This window comes from Ipomoea nil, unplaced genomic scaffold, assembly GCF_001879475.1.
Source record: "Ipomoea nil cultivar Tokyo-kokei standard unplaced genomic scaffold, Asagao_1.1 scaffold2149, whole genome shotgun sequence".
Taxonomy (NCBI): Eukaryota; Viridiplantae; Streptophyta; class Magnoliopsida; order Solanales; family Convolvulaceae; genus Ipomoea; species Ipomoea nil.
This window is the reverse complement of record NW_017618577.1, coordinates 152,445-171,988: the sequence shown is the minus strand read 5'-3', so window position 1 is coordinate 171,988 and position 19,544 is coordinate 152,445. Positions and strand designations below refer to the sequence as shown.

The 19,544-nt window shown below is 37.7% G+C and overlaps 1 long non-coding RNA gene across 4 annotated transcripts; it reads right to left on the bottom strand.

The window, feature by feature from the left end:
• Positions 1-1,117: 1,117 nt before the first annotated feature.
• Positions 1,118-10,433, bottom strand: LOC109149026. Of its 4 annotated transcripts, none has more exons than XR_002048904.1 (6): positions 10,104-10,433; positions 9,169-9,238; positions 6,642-6,858; positions 2,118-2,252; positions 1,954-2,006; positions 1,118-1,539 (listed from the first exon to the last, which is right to left on the bottom strand). It is a non-coding gene; the product is annotated as an uncharacterized LOC109149026 (long non-coding RNA). The 4 variants fall into 4 exon arrangements; XR_002048905.1 differs by having other exon boundaries at positions 1,118-1,533; XR_002048906.1 differs by lacking the exon at positions 1,118-1,539 and adding an exon at positions 1,624-1,722.
• Positions 10,434-19,544: the final 9,111 nt, after the last annotated feature.

The following is a 19,544-nucleotide window of genomic DNA, read 5'->3' as shown; positions in this document are numbered from 1 at the left end:
CCTGATTAGTTCGGTCTCGTCGGTATTCGATTGTCCAAAGACGCAAGTAGATAGCTAAGCCCATCACCATTGCCACCCCCAACCCAATCAGGACTACTGTCCGCTTGCTCCTCACCATCTTCTCCTTGTTCTTTCCGTGACCTCGCTGCAACATCATCAACTCGGGTCGGGTCATATCAGAGTGAAGGAGTGATCTGATGTGTTACAAATGTCTCTTTAATTTCTTCAATGAAGTATTCTCATCTCTGCTAGCCTAAATCTAAATCGACAAAGTATAAAAAATTGACATTTACTTGTAACTCAATTCTTTCACTTTTGATTTATTTTCCACCACTTGTTCTTAAATCTGAATGTAAAATAATTGTAGGATTGAGAATTTCCTTAATTTCGTTAAATTAAATTATTCAAGATTAAGCGTGGTGAATGCACTTTCACTCTCAACAAGTTTGTATGTGTTCTATAAAAACACTGATAAAAAAGCTATGATGAGTAGACATGCATGTTGAGTGGTCACTAAACCAGTCACTAAACCAGTCTAGCATACCATATGAAAGACTTGATGGCACAATGACTCTTGGTGCCAGAGAATTCAACACCAATCTCAACTCTATGGTTTCAGTTCAACCAAATCTTTTAGTTTCTTTTTAAAAATATATATAGAAATTTCTTAGTTTTTGTTTGTCCCCTTTCACATATGAATTTTTCTGTCCAATTCAAATATGTTGCTAAATTAAGGGCATTAAATATGATAAAGACGTTTCGTTTATAGCATAGTCGACAAACAAACAAAATTTTATTAGTGCAAGGTTATGTTCTGCATGTATCTGGAATGTGTAAGTTTTCATGTATGATCCAATGTTAGCATATGAGTGAAATTTCTTTCCTATGTAACTATTGTGTACTAGTATAGGTTGCAATTTTGTGGTATGTTAAAATTCTTAGTTGCCAGTTGCCAATTGCAGTGCAGAAAAGTTATACATTATTTTTCAAAAAGCACAAGCTGTACTAATACTCTATATTTAATGGTTTTATTTGCACTCTTCAATCGCTTTTTTGGATCACAGGGTGTTTTTTTTTTTTTTTTTTTTTTTTTTTTTTTTTTTTTTTTTTTTTTTTTTTTTTAACTATGTAATTTATTTCAACCAAAGATAAGTTCTACATGAGACCCAAAAGTGGTCTCCAACAAGAATGGCCATACTTGGCCTAAAACAACAAGGCTATTTCGGCCTAAGTCCTCAAAGGCCATCCGGCCAAAGTCCTCAAAAGGCCATCCGGCCAACAAATAAACCAAACTAGGGTGGTCCAAAAGTGACCACCCTTAACCAAGACAACCTAGCTACCTTATACAATGCAACAAAGCAAGGCCAAAAGGCTCAACATATCACAAGAGGCTCATCTAGAAAATTCTATCATGCATCAATAACCACTACAAGAATTAGAGCCGAAAAGGAAGCAACATCAAATTAGAGCCTATCACGGGAAAATGTCTGTATGAGGTGTGGCCGCCGTAGCTTCCATATCCAGAAGAGCCGGCTGAATCTGTTTTTTTTTTTTTTTGGATAAAGAATAGAGTTCTAGAAATTTGAAAATCATACCAATTTGCAAGGGAGAAAAAACTCAGAATAAGCTAAGCTATTTGGTAGGCATTTAACACAACTAAGCAATAAACAACCTAAACCAGATACATTGCTATGAATTGTTGAACCAGAAGAATAGTAACGGCTGCAAAAAAAAAAATAAAAAAAAAGGAATAACAAAGGAGCATAATTCCTAAAAGAGGCATACTATTGAGGTTCATTATATGTACTGTACGCACTGCACTCCATCTAAGAATATGAGGGGGGCACACAGCTGAGTCTATCAAATGCAGTCTTGCTAGCAGTTTAAAAAAAGTAGCAGGACACAAATGCATTATCACATGTAAAGGTTAGATTTTCCAATGCCTGTTCTCACCTCCTCAGTTCAGCCTCTTTAGCCTTCAACTCCTTCTCTTTCTTTTCTAAATCCTGTATTCAATGTTGACTTAAATTTGAGAGTCAAAGTGATAGACAACAAATCAATACAAGAATGATGAACATGGTTGTATGCATTCATCAGTTATGAAAGGTTTCACGAACCGCAGTGTGCTATCAAGTGGAATATCAATAGAGCCATTATAGAGGCATTGTTATAGAAACGAACTGGTTCAGGAGGAAGGGGAGAATGCCTTGACTTTGTGGCAGGGGGACGCTCCCAGTGCCATGTAAAATTCCCTACACCAATGTGGAACATGTTAGCAATAGAACACATTAAAAAACAATCACATAATTAATAAAAAAGACACTATTATGAGAACCAAAGTATTCCCTTATATCAATCCAGCACGCGGAGACTGGACTTTCATTGAAATGAAATTCTTCAACACCAAATGTTATCTCCACTTCCATGGGGGAAATGGAAATGAGTGGAGAACAACATGAGTTCCATAAAATATGTACATTATTGAAAAATTCACTACTATGATGAAATTTCAGAATTGATTCTCCAGAAGCATGGAAGTGCAATAACAATGCAGCGTCCGGAGGCACTCAAAAAAATATAACCCTAAAAAGGTTTTTGCACCTGAATTGTGATAAATAACACAAATACAAAGTTAAAGGAAACAGATTAAGGACACAGTTCAATATAAAAGGCAAAGAGGAAACAAAATGCTCAAAATAAAGGTATGTTTCCAGATTCCACTAACATCTCAATATTTCATTAGTTCATATTCTCCCTAGATTAGGATTAGGGTAAAATATAACTAACACATAGCTTAACACAAAATAGTGCAAGAAAAGTTTCATACTGTAAAAATTAACTACATAATCTAGAAAATATGTATTTAGTAACTTATTAACCTTCAACTTATCTTTTTTTCGAGATAACAGTAGAAAATTGCTTGTGCGAGAGGGCAATTCAATATGATTTAGTACTTTTTTCTACACAGAAATACACATGCAATAAATTAAAAATAAATCAGATTATATAAGATATACATTACATGATTTAAAAATTAAATTCTAAGGGTTAAGAAAATCTTCACTACAGCTAAAGATTTCATAGCATGTAGATAAATAAACAGATAAAGAGTTTAGTATAAAAAATAAATATAAAATTATTATTCGAATAACAGAAAGCAGATTATTACCAATTTAAAATGATTTAGTATATAAACAGGTTAACAAATTAGTAATAGCAAAATGATTTAGTAAATAAACCTCAGTACAATAACAGATTAAGTTGTCAATCAGCAAGTTGTCAAACAGAAACTAAATTTTTTTGCCTCCTGAACCAATTTGCTAAGCCACTTTGGGAAACATTCTACATGTTAGGAATAAAGTGTAATGGTTTTGATATGCCAAATTTGTATTTGTAGATCCCCCAATTTTATTTCTAGGTCTAGTAGAGTCTTAGACCATGATCGGGAAATTGTTTAATTATGAAAAGAGAAAAACAGAGGAAAATGGATGAAAATAGAAGAAGAAGATATAAAGCCGAAAATCAAGAATTTGTCTGGAGAAAATGACAAATTGAAGAAGAAGATGAATGATACAATATTCACGTCGCTACTACTCAAAGAAGATATCCCAGAAGAATTTTCGTGAAGAAAATTAATATTGGAAGAATGCATGAAATTGACTTGGAGATCAAGCATCTATGGAAAGAAAGAAGTACATCAAATGTGATTGGAGATTTAATCAAAAGCTGTACGGACGAAGTGGATGATGTTTGATATATTATCCGAAATGGCTCAAGTTCGAAACTCACCATCAACAATTTTACAAGGTAAAATTTAAGAAGTCAAATTAAATTAATCTGGGCGCTAGTTTAAGCTTTGGGCGCCAATTACAAGTGGAAATTGGGAAGCAATTTCACTAGCCAATGTAGAATTGAAATTGGGAGCCAATTGAGGTTGTAGTATGGGATGGGATGCAATTTCAAAGAGCCAATTGAGGTTGTAGTATGGGATGCAATTTCAAAGAGCCAATTGAGGTTGTAGTATGGGATGCATGGGATGCAATTTCAAAGTTGGGGACCGATTCAAAGAAGACATGGAGATCAAATTGAATTGGATGCAATTTCAAAGTTGGGGACCGATTCAAAGAAGACATGGGGATCAAATTGAATTGAGATGAAATTCAATGCCAGGAGAAGTCTGGGAGCCAATTTTAAAGTCAAAGTCAACAATTCAAATTGGGAAGCAATTGAAAGCACCAGGAGCAGTTGGGAGCCAATTGCAAGTCAAAGTCAATTGGGAGCCAATTGCAAGTCAAAGTCAATTGGGAGCCAATTGCAAGTCAAAGTCAATTTGGAGCCAATTGCAAGTCAAAGTCAATTGGGAGCCAATTACAATGGAGAAATTCAAATTGGGTGCCAATTACAAGCCAATTGAAATTGGGTGTCAATTACAAAGGAGAAATTCAAATTGGGTGGAAGTTCAAAGTCAATTGGGAGCCAATTACAATGGAGAAATTCAAATTGGGTGCCAATTACAAGCCAATTGAAATTGAGTGTCAATTACAAAGGAGAAATTCAAATTGGGTGGAAGTTCAAAGCCAGTTTGAAGTCTGAGAACACCCAGACGTGAGAATGAAGAAGATGAAGCAGAACTTACAGTGAAAAATATTCTCACAAGGAAAATACTAGTCTAACTAGTATGGGATTAAAATAAAGATTATTTTTGAATCCCAAAGATACAAGGACCACTTCAGAGCTAATCAGAGAAGCCATTCTACACCAAAACTGAGACCCAGATATTTCCACTCAACGTTAAAACAGAAGAATATCAGATGAAGTTTGGGAGCTCATTTACATGGAGATGAAACTCCATCAACGGCTAGCTTATCTTCTTCTGACATTTTTGCAGAAGATAAGATAAGATCTCTGACAAAAGATACAAGATTTCAAAAAATGAGAGCGTCTCTTTCCAACGGACAGATTCTCATTACCAGCTATAAAATGATGAAGATATGAAGACTAGCAGATAACGAACTCACGAACAAGAGAGCAGAAAATTCGAATCCATCAAAGGGATCGAATAGAGCAATTAAGCTTGAAAGAGCATAGAGCAAAAATCTCATTTGGTAAAGAGCATACCAAAAATCTTCAAGTTAGAAGTGAGAAAAGAAAAAGAACTCAGAGAGCTTCAAGAGAAAAATATTCTGAGAGTTCTTAAACAGAGCAAAGCAGAGCAAAATATCAAGTGCTTTACTTGATACATTAAAAAGGAGAAAACACTCAGAGCTGTCAAGAGAAATCATTCCAGAGTGTTTATCTTCATCAAAGAGACCTGCGCATCATTGAAGATCATCTACAGAGTCTCAGAAGTTGAAAGCAAGACAACACTTGTTTTGGAGCAAAACAAGAGAAGGGAGGAAAGTAGCACGGAGCTGTGAAATCCTGGATTGTCACACGGAGCTGTGAGATCCGAAGCAGCAGTGTCGGAGGCACTGGGCCTGATTGGTGTGGGCTTGGTGATCAAAGCACCATATCACGGGATACGTTTCTACCGGAGTGTGAAAGACGGGGGGAAAATAACGCGGAGTCGTGAAATCCTGGGATAGTAGCGCGGCGACGTAAAACCCGAAGCAGCAGTGTGGTGTCACTGGGCGTGATTAGTGTGGGCTTTGTGATCAAAGCACTAGATCACGGAAATTCATTGTATCTTGGAACCAAGGAGTGGTAGATATAGTGAATTGGCTCTTGAAGAAAAGAGCAAGTGGAGTAGGAGGATTACACCACCTCGCGAACCACTATAATTGTCTTGTGTTCTTTACTGCTTTCTTTACATACTGCTCTTTACATATTCGCTCTCACGAAGATATACTGCTCACACAATCTCACACACACTTTATGTTTATTTATTTCCGCTGTGCACCATACTCTAACAATCTAGTTAAGAGTTTTGATTTATCTCTGTCTTAGCAATTGTTGTGCTGTGCGAAAAAATTTGAAAGTCTATTCACACCCCCCCCCCCCCTCTAGACTTTCACCCTACCTCTTTTGGGACCAACACTACAAGATGCCTTTCTTTTCTAATTCCTTTGTGGACAAATATTTTTTTTAGAATGGGAACTGATATGTATTTTTTCTTTATCCATTCTTTCTTAACTATTTTGTTGTTGGGAATTTTACATTCACATTTTCAGATTTCAAAATGGACGAAATAACATTTCAAATGTTTATATTAGATATTCATGTTGAAGTTATAAGGAACCACACGCACATGAGTCAAGAGGAAGGTAAGATCATATAAATAAGGTATTGATTTTAGTTTCCTATGTGAGTATATAGCATACCAATAGTCTTTGACCATCAGAATAATCACCCGATAAAGCCAAAGAGACACAATCTACAGTAGTCCGAAAGCATATTTGAATTTTAAAGTTTGTATTTGTGAAAACAGTAGATTGAAGTTGGATAAATTATCAAAATATTTCAAAACTAATCTTAAATATATTTTTTGTTTTTTGTTTTTGTTTTTTTTTGTTTTTTTTTTTTTTTTTTTCGTTTTTGATTCAGGAGCTAATGACAAACTAATACAAGCAGCAAACTACTATGTTGTCTACATGGAGTAGTTTTAACAGAGCTGACATTGTTAGAGGATTGTGCAAACTTACCGAATGGTTTGGGGAGAGATAAGCGTCTGCGCAGATCGTCAATCCCAGCAGGAATTATGGAAGCCACACCCAGGTATGGGTTTGCACATCCATCAAACACCTTAACCTCAAAGTCGGAAAAGCCGTATGGAACTCCAGGTGAACTGGCAGTTCTTAGTGTAGCCTCTCGGTTTTGTCTCCCCCAATACTAGCCATAAGATGTCAGTCCAACTGCAATCTAAAGTGACAAGAAAAAGAAAAAAACAGTTTTAAGAAATCAAGATGTAGAAGCTCCAAAAACTATAAGCCTAATGCCCCAAATAAAGAACAAGCAGAAGGGGAAGGATTTTGATTGTGATGATAAGCTGCTAAGTGAATGCTCTGATAGGAATTTCTATGACAATGCAAATCGAAATTCTATAGTACAAAATTGATAAAAAAAAACATACGGTGGACATTAACTGCCACATGCTCAAATCATGAACACCATCAGATACCACTATGGTAATGTGTCAAATGTACACAAAAAGATGAGATTATTGAAATGAAACTGCAAAGGAATAGTTTATAACATAGGAAAGAAGGTACTTGAAGTGTTCAAGGGTTTTTCAATTGTTCTGGATTGAGGGGAATTGAGTTCAAACACTGCAGATTGCCAAAGTTGGGTGAGAAAGAAGGGTGAGGTAGATGGCATTCTAGGAGCTTATTCACGAAAGTTTCATAAATTTCTAGATGGACCTGGTCTAGGTCTAAGAAATTTAAGTATTGAAAGGTTAATCATAGGTATTTGCTAATAAAATCTCTCGACAACACATGGTTGCTACTTTTATTATCAGCTGAATCAATTATAGCTTCCAATGGATGTCAAGTAAGAACACAAAAGAAACAATTAAGAAACATAAAAAACAAATAACTTATCCGAGCATCATTCATTTATCAACCACATACACATTAAAAGCATGATTTACTGCAAAGAAAACAGATTAACAAAGAGGTTGGAATACCAATTGAAGGCTTTTATTTCACTAAAAGTGACAAAATACTAAATTATCTATAAACTGTTTTACTTAAGAAAATCACAAGTTTAAACAAACAATTGAAATTACCAATTGAAGGCTTTTATTCACTAAAAGTGGCAAAACACTAACAATTCAATGCACATGGTTATTATCTATAAACTGTTTTTCCTGTGCTCTTTTCTATTTTTTTTACAGGTAGTGGAGCACATGTATCTGGTGCATGGATCACATTTATTGAATGACAATGGAGTTCCTAATGTCAAACACATCAGACGATTTGGTGCTTGGATCACTAACAATGACAATGGAGTAACTAAGGATAGCAGAATAGGAAGGTCAATTTTTAAGTATCCTAATGATAGAGATTTTTAGGGTAGCAGGATATTATATACTTAGACAGATAATGGAACTGTAGTTTTGATTGTAAAATTTTTTATTTGAGAATTTGTTGTTACCCAAAGACCCTAAACTCTAAACTCATAGAAAATAAGAGTTTCACAAGTACATGAAAGACTAAAAGCACATGTAGAGTTGCAGTTCATCAAAGTGACAAAACAATATCAAGTAACAAAACAATAACAAGTATAGTACCTGCAAAGTCAACAAAGAAGGTCTGACCAGGTCTATCTCTGCCTAGCAGTAGACTTTCTTTCGAAATAGTCTTTGTAATACTTATTAGCTTATGCTTTAGCATCATAGAATGTGTATTTCAATTGTAATTTAACAACCCTTTGTAAATTGATAAGTATAGTTAAGTGAACAAACATGTTTTCTTATTGTACTATCATATAGCCAAGCATTGCAGAAATTGCAACCATCCCACATACATTATGAAGCAACAAATTATACAAGTATCTTACATATATAACCTATTAAAGTTCCAACATGCTCACATAGTATAATCTGTAGATCTTATATGAATCTACCTCTATAATAACCTAAGGCATCAGAAAGTTTATGTTTTCCATCAATTGCCTTCAAGTGTTTTTTTGATAAATAAAAGAGTTGGAAGTTTTCACTATGAAACACTATTGCAAAACACAGCTATACAAAGTTCTCTTACAAACCCAAATTTGACAACAAAATTGAATAAAAATGATTCACACTGATCTATTAAAAAAAATTAAATGGTATTTATAGTACCAAGATGGACACAAATTTGCATAACTATAAAAGAATAATAAACTAAGGCATCAGTGTGTTTCTGTTTTCATCATCTGCCTTCATGTTGAAAATATTTAGACTGTATACTAACAAAGTACAGTATGACCATCAAGCAATAAACAATGTGTTCAAGATCTCATGAGAAATTTATGCTTTTTGTATAAAACATGGGCATCAAAATTTCTTATTCATCATTTGCCATCCCCTAGGGGAAAAACATGTTAGTTTCTTTTGCAGAAATACCAGAAAAATAATTTAAAGTCAAAATCTGGGGGGAACATCATTATTAAAAGAAAAATAAAGTAGCATGCATTGTTCATTTCAATAAAAACTCTTATGTATGACTAAAAACTTCAATAACTTACCCGTAACCAAGATAGTTTTGTCTCTAGCATGAATCAAGCTGTGAGGAATTTGAGTTATCCAAACATGCTCCTGAAAAACAGTTTACTGTTAGAACAGATCTCTAACTAGGTCGCCGTGAATAATAGGGTATTAAGTTTATTCATACCAGATTTCATGAATATATAAACAGATAGCCAAAATTACAAATGAAAGAACTCATCTTAAGCAAATCGGCGATAAAATTAGCGATATCCCAACATGCACCAGAAAAACATAAACACAAAATGTCAAACCTCTAACTAGGTCAGTATTTATAGTAGTGCATTAAGCTTATTCCTTCACATAGTGGAACTCATTCTATTCTGCTCAAACAAATACAAACACTCTCTAAAAATTATTAGAGTAGGGCAATTCAAATCCATTCTCACATTGGAGTACTATAAAGAAACTTACAAAGTCCACCATTATAGGCAACAAAAGAAAACAAAATGCAACATATAAAGGTAAATTGCAAACTAATATTTTAGTACTTATATCAACTGTTGTAATCACCATAATAGCTTGCTTATGTATCATTCTCTTATCAGAATAAATCAGTATAATAGGTAAACTTGTTTTTTTAAGCAGACAGATAACAATAACATGCCATAAAAAAAAATAAAATCAAATTGCAGATTTATAATATACGAATGAAAAAATTCAGAGTAAAAAATTGTCTAGGTATTTTCATTATCTAGGTTTTGATAGTATGTTAACGTATTTTCATTATTGTAGGTAATAAAAAAAAATCAAAATGAACAAATCCACCCTTAACTTTTCGTAAAGTCAATGTCTGCCATTCGGATGCGTTGTTAGTTGAACTTAGCAGTTCAAAAACCCAGATTTGTACTCACATCTCACCCTGTACATACAGTATAGAAGAAATTAAGGCCTATATCAAATGAAAAAGCCCTACCAACACTTAGCTTTTCGCAGTTCTGGCAGACTTCAATCCGTAGGTATTCTTAGGTGACCTTCGTAGGGAAAAAAAAATCAGATATGTACTCAGATCTTACATGCACTGGATTGGTCTTCACTACACATACAGTATACAAAAATACATTAGCTTTTCGTAGAAATCTTAGAAATTAAACTCAACAACGGTAGGAAATCGTAAAAACCCAAATCAAAATGGAAGAATCCACACTTAGCTTTTCGTAGATATCCCATAAATGTGTCGGAGAAGAAGCAAACGAAAATGTAGAACGGAAAGGATGGAGGAGCGTGGTTTCTAGAACCACGCACGCCGTCCATCTCATTTCAGTAACACTGAGATGTATAATATTACTCTGTATTATATATATACTAGTTTTTTGAGAGATAATGCCCAATGTTATTTTTTAATAACTACTTTAAATTATATCAAGACAATATTATATTGAAATTATTCATGCATTGATAATTGAATATTGAATTTGTGTATTTTAATAGGTAATTTTAAGTTTACAAATGCAAGATAATATAGTCAAGATTGATTCTAATTGTCAATACAATAATTGTATAGGTATTATTGAAACCAAATACGGGACATAAGGGAGAGCAAATAAAAAGTAGGGCATAAAATATTCAATATATACTAATATTGAAGAGCTAACTGCTGATTGCCAAATAAAGACATTGCGCTATAGTTTTTCACTTCAATTTGTTGTGTGATTTGGATACTCTTTTTTTTTTTTTTTTTTGTAAATAAATCTCCCAAGTAGTTAATATGATTGGCTTAATTATATTTTTTATTTTTAAACAATTATTATTATTATTATTATTATTATTATTATTATTATTATTATTATTATTATTATTATTATTATTATTATTAAATATATGTATACCCTTAGGTCATTTTACATGTTAATCTAAACAGCTAATTTTTCCAAATATCTTTTTATCAACCGTTGATATAATTCGCTGTTCAAATCCGCTAACTGTTGATTGTCAAACAAGGACATTGCGAGGTAGTTCTCACTTCAATTTGTTGTGTGATTTGAATACTATCTTTGTCAACAAATTCCTCAAATTGTTAATATAATTAACTTTATTAATTATATTTTTAAAATATTTTCATGGTATTAATAAAGTACTTAGTAAATAAATATATAAAATTATTTTTTATTTCAACTTTGATATTTAATTAAAAAATAGTGCACAAAAAAGATAATAGACAATGTAGTGAATATAATCAGTTGATGAATTTGAATGTAAAGAATTTTTACATTGGAGAAATATAAAGACAATATAACTAATCAAATTATTTCTCTTAATTAATTTATTGATAAGGAATAAATATTTTTAATAAAGACATTGTATGGACAATGTAGCGAATATAATCAATTGATGAATTTGAATGTAAAGAATTTTTATATTGGAGAAAAATAAAGAAAATAGAATTAATGAAATTATTTCTCTTATTTAATTTTTGATAATGAATATTTTTTTTGAATAAAGACATTGTAGACACATAATTCAAAATTAAAGAAATGCATATGTATTATTTTTTGTTGTAACTACTAAATTATTATTATTTTTTTTAATTTAGTAAGAGTAAAATAGAGTACTAATTATGACAATTTTGATTGGGATGAGGTTCGAACGTAAGACCTTTCTTATTGAAATCAATTAGTAAGTTAACGGTGAACTAACAGAAATTAACGGAGAAGATAATATTTAACGGAAAAGTTAACGGATAATCATATAATTAAGGATAAATTAGTAAATCTCAAGAAAAAATTAAAATCTGATCAAATCTGAGCAATTCATTTGCTTAAAAAATTTGACCGCCATTTTTTGTACCCATTATGGGCCTAACTCTCTTGAGCTCTTATTAGTATAGTAGATATTTAGAGATTTAATCCTATTTATAAATGTAGACATATATATATTATATGTAAATAGATAGTATATATAAATATATATTTGAGTGGGTTGATCAAACCCAACTTCGAAAGTATTCTATATATTATTATTATTTTCTTTTATATATATATATATATATATATATATATAAAATTGTTATAACTGATTTTTAATATTATTGCATTTGTAAAAGTAGATTGCGATGCACGGAGAGGTTGTATTACAATGGACATTACACAATGAAACACAACAACAATTGACGTCCAACCAATATGGCATTGTCCAAATATAATTCCAGATTTTGATGAGATTGTTGAACCACAACAAATAAACATCGATCCAAACAATGGTAAGTTTAAATATTACATATAAAAAAATAAGATTGTCGCCGGCCGCCGGTAACGTGCTCGCTGGTGCCCACCACTACATAACGATGAAGTTGACGTCCAAAAATTTCCTTTTTTGGCGGATGCAACTCCTTCCATTCCTCCGAGGTCAGGAGCTCACCGGTTTCGTCGATGGGAGTTACCCCTGCCCGCCGGAAATGATCGTTGCCGATCAGTCTTCCGGTACCACCGCTGCGACGCCGGCCATGATGGTTCCAAATCCCGCGTTCCGCGCGTGGGTGAAGCAGGATCAAACCATCGTCTCCCTCCTCATCTCAGCGATGTCGGACGAGGTGTTGCACCTCGCTCTCGGACGGCACACCTCCGCCGACATCTGGGCCTCCGTCTCGTCGGCGCTCGGATCTACCAGCGAAGCCCGTTGCATCAACCTTCTCGGGCAGTTCCAGCACCTCCGGCAAGGGAACGCCACGATTGCCGATTACATCGCACGAGCCGGCGTGCTCGTCGAGTCCCTCATCCAGGCCGGCCGGCCATTATCGCTCATGGAGCAGATGTTGTATGTCATCTGTGGGCTTTGACCGGAGCTGAAGTCGCTGGCCACCAGCCTTACGGCGACCGGTGCACAGGTGACCTTGTCTGCCCTATCCGATTTCCTCCAAACCCATGATTTCATCCTTGTGGATGACTACCCATCGGTGGACGGGGCGGCTTCTCACACGGCGTTGTATGCGGGAACCGGCAGAGGTTCGCACGGCGGAGGTGGGCGCCAGTCCGCGAACCAGCAGCACCGTGTCGGTGGAAATGGCCGCGGCAATCGCGGCGGGAACCGACAGCATCGCGGCGGACGTGGAGGCCGTGGTGGACCGCGCTGCCAGATTTGCCGGTCACACGGCCACTCCGCCGTATATTGCTACAAGCGCTACAATACGCAACCGCCGGCTCAGGCGCATGTAGCAATCTCCGGTGAAGCCCCGCAGGTTCCGCAACCCCATCCGGCGGACAATTGGTATCCCGACACCGGTGCGACGGCCCACGCTACTCCGGACGCTGCTATGATGGGGCAGTCGGATGAGTATACAGGTTCAGATGTTTTGCGGGTGGGCAATGGCGCAGGTTTGGAAATTACACGAATCGGTCAAGCATCAATCCCATCCGAGTCAAAATGTTTAAATTTAAACAATATATTACATGTTCCTAATCTTTCTGTCCCGCTGTTATCTGTCCATAAATTTACTTCAGATAACAATGTTTTTTTCGAATTTCACAATAATTTTTTTGTTGTGAAGGACTCCACAACCCGGGCGGTTCTGCTTAGAGGTTCCACATCGGGCGGATTATACAAGCTCCCGGTGTCTCGGTCCAGTTTCGCGTTTGTCAGTTCCCGGGCCACTCCCAACATATGGCATCAAAGGCCTGGTCATCCGCATAAGCAAGCTTTAAATAAAGCCTTATAAAGCTGTCCGGTGTCGTCCAATAAAAATGTATCAATCGAGTCATGCGTTGCTTGTCACCTTGGAAAGTCATCCCGCTTTAAATTAGACAGTGTACCACGGGCTAGTCAAAATGTATTAGATTTAGTCTATACTGATATTTGGGGTCCTTCACCCGTAGTATCAGTTTGTGGTTATCGTTACTTCTGTTTATTTGTAGATGACTATTCTGGTTTTTGCTGGTTTTATCCGCTTCGGGTAAAATCTGATTTATATAAAGTATTCGATGTGTTTCGTGTTCTGGTAGAGCGACAATTTTCGCGCTCTATCAAATCCATACAGTCCGATCTAGGGGGTGAGTACCGTAAGTTACACAATACACTCCAAAGTCTGGGTATTAATCATCATCAATCATGCGCTTATACGCATGAACAAAACGGTAGAGTAGAGCGGCGTAATAGACACGTTGTCGAAACGGGCCTAGCTCTACTCGCTGGTGGCAAAGTACCCCATGAATACTGGGACTATGCTTTTGAAACCGCCACCTGCCTAAAATATGAAAGCCCATACACAAAATTGTTCAAAGTCAATCCCCCATACACTTTTCATCGAGTATTCGGGTGTCGCTGTTACCCACATCTGCGCCCTTATAATCGGCATAAGATTGAGTACAGGACTACCCCATGTGTCTTCCTAGGTTACCCGGTTTCGTTTAGGGGATATTGATGTGTAGACTTGACTAGTGGAAAAGTCTATATCTGCCGTCATGTTCGCTTTGACGAAACTATCTTTCCCTTTGATACAGGGTGCTCTCAACAGGTGTCTACACCACCGGCACTACCGTGGGCTATTGTTCCAGTGGCTCAGCCCCCCGCTACCTCAGAAGCAGTGTTTTTAGGTACTAATCTGATCTCTTGGCTCTCGAAGAAGCAACGCACTGTTGCACGGTCTTCTACTAAAGCAGAATACAAAGCTCTGGCTGACGTCTCTGCCGAGGTCACTTGGGTAGTCTCTTTGTTACGCGAGCTTGGGTTATACTCTGGGGGTTCCAGCAACATTGTGCTGTGATAATCTTGGGGCCACCTATCTCTGTGCTAATCCCGTTTTTCACGCCAGGACCAAGCATGTGGAAATTGACTACCATTTTGTACGTGACAAGGTTGCTTCTGGGGAGTTTGTTGTGAATTATGTTTTGACCACTGATCAGCTAGCCGACATCTTCACCAAACCGTTGTCTACACCGAGATTTACAGCATTACGCGACAAGCTCAATGTTGTGTCTACCACACCTTGTGCTTGAGGGGGTGTGTTAGTATTATTCATATTATTATTATTGTTATAGCTTTATTATATAGTTATATAATATGTGGTCTACAGTGTATCTAGACTATTAGTCAGGAGTTGTTAGAAGATAGTTATTAAGATAACTTGTAATCCGATTGTTTGGTTAATGATCAATTATTCTCTCTAATCGCTGATCCAACCTATGTTTGCCAGCACTATGACTCAATTTTTTGGTAAAACGAAAGGTCAACCAATTCAAAATCAAATACTTCCCCAAAGTATACGAGCTACTGTGTAAATGGAAAGATAAAGTTATCGTTAATGATAAAGCCTCCAACAAAATAAGTTGTATGATTTATTTTTGGGATAAGGTTCAAATAGACCCTTGAACTAATGATGAAAGTGCAATTAGCCACCTTAACTACAAAAAACTTCAATTAGGCACTTGAACTTGAAAAAATAAGCAATTAAACATGTTAGATAACGATAATGTGTTCGTGAAATCATTTCGTATAGCAGACCGTGTAATTAAAGCTGAGTTAATTGATGGTGCTAACAAAAGAACAAAAGTCTTGATACCCAGAATGTCAATGTCACCGTCTGATACCAGGTTGCCATTCAAGCTTGGTGATCCAGTACTATGTTACTACCGTCCGATGGTGACCATATTGAAACCATTATTGGAAGAACATTTCCTTTGTTTGCAAATGGTAATTCTAATGCAAGTTATCTTCAAGGGCGTGCTATTCTAGCACCTACTATCAATGTAGTGAACTCAGTGAATGAGTATATGAGTGAGTTGCATACGACTGAGAGTAGAACATATTTTAGTTGCGACACAGTATGTAAAGCTAATGCAGACGCTGGAATACTTGGTGATGTTCACAGGGGCGGATCCAGCATGGGGGCAGTTGTAACACCCCACCTTTCTAACTCTTAATTACAACTCTAAACAATCATTAACATCACTAAGCAGCGGAAAACTAAAAGATAAATAGTGAGAGTGTCACCACCACTCCGTGGTGATTGCACAGGCTAAAGGGGTAAAACTAGAAATAAAGTAAAAGCCTGGCATCTAAATGAAATACTGGAATGGCGCCTGCTATGGCGTGCTTGGGTGGTGCCGGCGGCATGGAGAGAGGGTGAGTGAGGGAGAGTGAGAGGAAGAAGAAGGGTTTTTGATTTGGGGGTTTTGTGGATTTTAGGGACTTAGGGGGGCGGGGTTTAAGAATGGAGTGTTCCCTTAAAGTTTCAAGAAACACTTATAGCTTAGTGGTTAGGAACTTAGTTTTATACCTAAGAGGTCTAGGGTTCAATTCCCATTGGTTACATTAGTACTCCCCTTTGACCCAAAGTGGTAAGAGGTTTGACTGGCTCCCCTTGTTGAACTTTTGACCTCATTGTGTGTTGATTTTGCGACTCTTGGGTTCGTGGGGGATGTCTCAGTCCCTCTTTTCATGCCAATTTAATTGACCTTGTCTCTTATTTATAATAATTTCTAAGTAACTAAACTAAACAAGTGGTTTTACTACGAGGGTGGTTTACAAGGGGTTCACTAATCACCCTAAGCAGAATTCTTCTCCCTAATTTTCTTCTGAGTGATTTGCGGGGTCCTCGTCTACTGGGGCCACGTTTTCTTCGTTGAAGTTGCCCTCGTCTTCAAGATCGGCCTGAGTGCGGCTCATGGCGAATACTTTTCCGGGAGCATTGTAATTCCCTTGATTGTTTGCTCCCCCGTGTTGGCCCATGATTGTAGGGCGTGAGTTTGGGAGTTGAGTGCATTGGAAGGACTTGTGTCCTTCTCCCCCGCAGTTGAAGCATCGCCAAGGGTTTCCCATGCAGTCCTTGCCTCTACGGTCTTTGTTGCATCTCCGGCAAAGGAAGGGTCTCGTATTAGTTTCGTTGTTTCTTAGGGGCGGCCCTTGGCTAGCTAGGTTGCTTGGCCTTGTGTTAGTGTCGTTTCTTGTTCTTTTCACAGGTGGTGCCCCACCTCCCGTGTTCCTCTTACGAATCTGTTCCTGGACTCCACGTTGTAGTAGTGGATTCGATAGAGGTTGGCGGCACTGGAGTAAGCTTCGTTGAGGGTTCGGGGTCCGCTCACGATTAGGGCTTTTTGGGCTTCGAAGTTGAGGCCCGACACAGACTTTTCTATCTTGGTCGTCTATGTGGGGACCAATTCAGGTGTGAAACTGGCTAGTTTGAGGAACCGTTTGTGGTATTCCATGACAGTGGCCATCCCTTGTTTTAAGTGGAGGAATTCCTCGTACATGGTTGCTCTCACGTGTGCAGGGTAAAACCGTTTTCGTAATCGTGTCTTTAGGCTTTCCCAGTTGAATCCCGGTTCTTGTCTATAAGTGGGCCCCTCGTGGATCCACCAAAGTTCGGCCTCGTGTCCGAAGTAGAACGAGGTTATTTCTACGCAGCGCTCTTCTGGGCATTCCACTAACCCAAGGATTTTGTCAAAGGTTTGAATCCATTCTTCGAGGATTGCGGGGTCCTCTTCCCCCGAGAAGATGGGTGGCCGATGATTTGAGACTTGCCGAGTGACATACAAGTTCCCTTTTGGCGGTGGTGGTGGTCGGTTGTTGACTTGTTGTTACGGAGAACTACGTCGCTCAGAGTCTGGGCGACCTGAGTTAGTTGCTGTAGAGTCTAAGCCAGAGGATCGTGAGTGGTGGGTGGGTTCGGGGGTCCTTGATTGCCTTCTGTTTGGTGCTATGCTGATGGTGTATAGGGCCAATGTTTATTGTAATGATGAGTTAGTGTGTTGCACCCTTACCTTGATGCGATAAGCGTATGGGAGAGTTTTTTAAATTAAATGAAAGATAGAGTGAGGGAAAGTTATGTGACGATAGGTAGGCTCACAATCTCACCGCGCGTCCTAAGATTCCTGAATCCTATGTTCCTAAATACCTAGAGTTTAAGCCTAATGTCCTAAAGTCTGTTCTTAAGAGTCTTATCCTAGGGTCAAACTTAGGCTCTGATACCAACTGTAACACCCCTAAAATTTAAAATTTTTAAAACTTATAATAGGAAGGTACTTCTATTATTAAATCCCGAAACAGACCATACTAAACATAAGAATTTGGGGTGCTATGCCACATCTGAGCTGGAGAACTCAGATGCACAGGCTATAATAACTAAATATACTCAAAGCAACGTCAATACATCATCATGGCACGCAGGCTGAAAGGAAAACTATCTATCTAAGCCTCGGTCCTCTATCGCGCTCCGGAGCTACTCATTTGTGCTTGAAAGCCAAATATATCTGTTCAGCGAATGATGCTGGTAACCCACTCCAACGCGTTAAAATACAATATAGGTATATATATGTATATATAGATATAAGAAAACCATTTTGAAGTTGGAAGGTATATACTTAGGAGACTCTAGCTTTAAAACCGAGAATAGACTCAACAAGTAGGGACAAACTACATTCAACAGTTATAATCAAGCATATAAAGATACTAGCATATATCCTAAGGTCACAAGCTTATTTCACATCATTCATATCATTATTCAATCATTATTTCAACACATAAGCACACTCTGGTGGCGCCACATGACCAATTGCACGCCCATACATGAGGGTCAGTGCATATAGCGCTAACACGGCCCCGCAGCACCCTGCCTCGTATCGCAACACAAAGGGGTTGATCGCAACTAACCGATGAACTGCAGCTCATCATAACGTTTGATCGCAACCAAACGGTGGACCGCAGCCCAAAAGTGTATTTCTGATCGCAACCAGATTATGAACCGCAGCTCATGTAAAACATTTGATTGCAACCAAACGGTGGACCGTAGCCCTATATAATATTTATATACCTGACCGATCGCAATCGGCCTGGTTAACAGTTGGTATGGTTCTCAACCCATCCAACTGCCCGTATAGCCAATTTGATGGCAACCAAATTGGGGTATCATGCACACATAACACATAGCAAGCACATGCAACCCACATTAGCACATTGGGAAAGGGGAGAAAACGTATAAAGAAACTTATGCATGGTCATCCATATACTAGGAATAATCCTAAGGGGTTCATACCTCTTTCACTTAGGCCAACGGGGTACCAATTCAGCTAGCATGCAATACACAAGACACTTTTATCCTACGAATGGCACCCGAAATATCAAACTAGACTCAGGCACGATAGCGGGGTCCGTTGGGACACCTCGGGGGGTCGTGGAAACATCAAACGGGGAAGACCACCATCCCACATTGGGAATTTCCAGCAGGTGGAGGACCACCCGGCGGCGGCGAGGTGCTAGGCAGCGGGTGCCCGGCGGGCAGTCGCCTGCCCGCTGCCAGCGACGCCCTTAGGGGCAGCGGGTAGGTGGCGGGTTCCCCTACCCCCACCTACCCCCCACTGACTCATTTTCAATACTTGGGTCCCAGGATCTTTTGTGGAACCCGAAACCATGTTTAGACCCTTTTAAACAC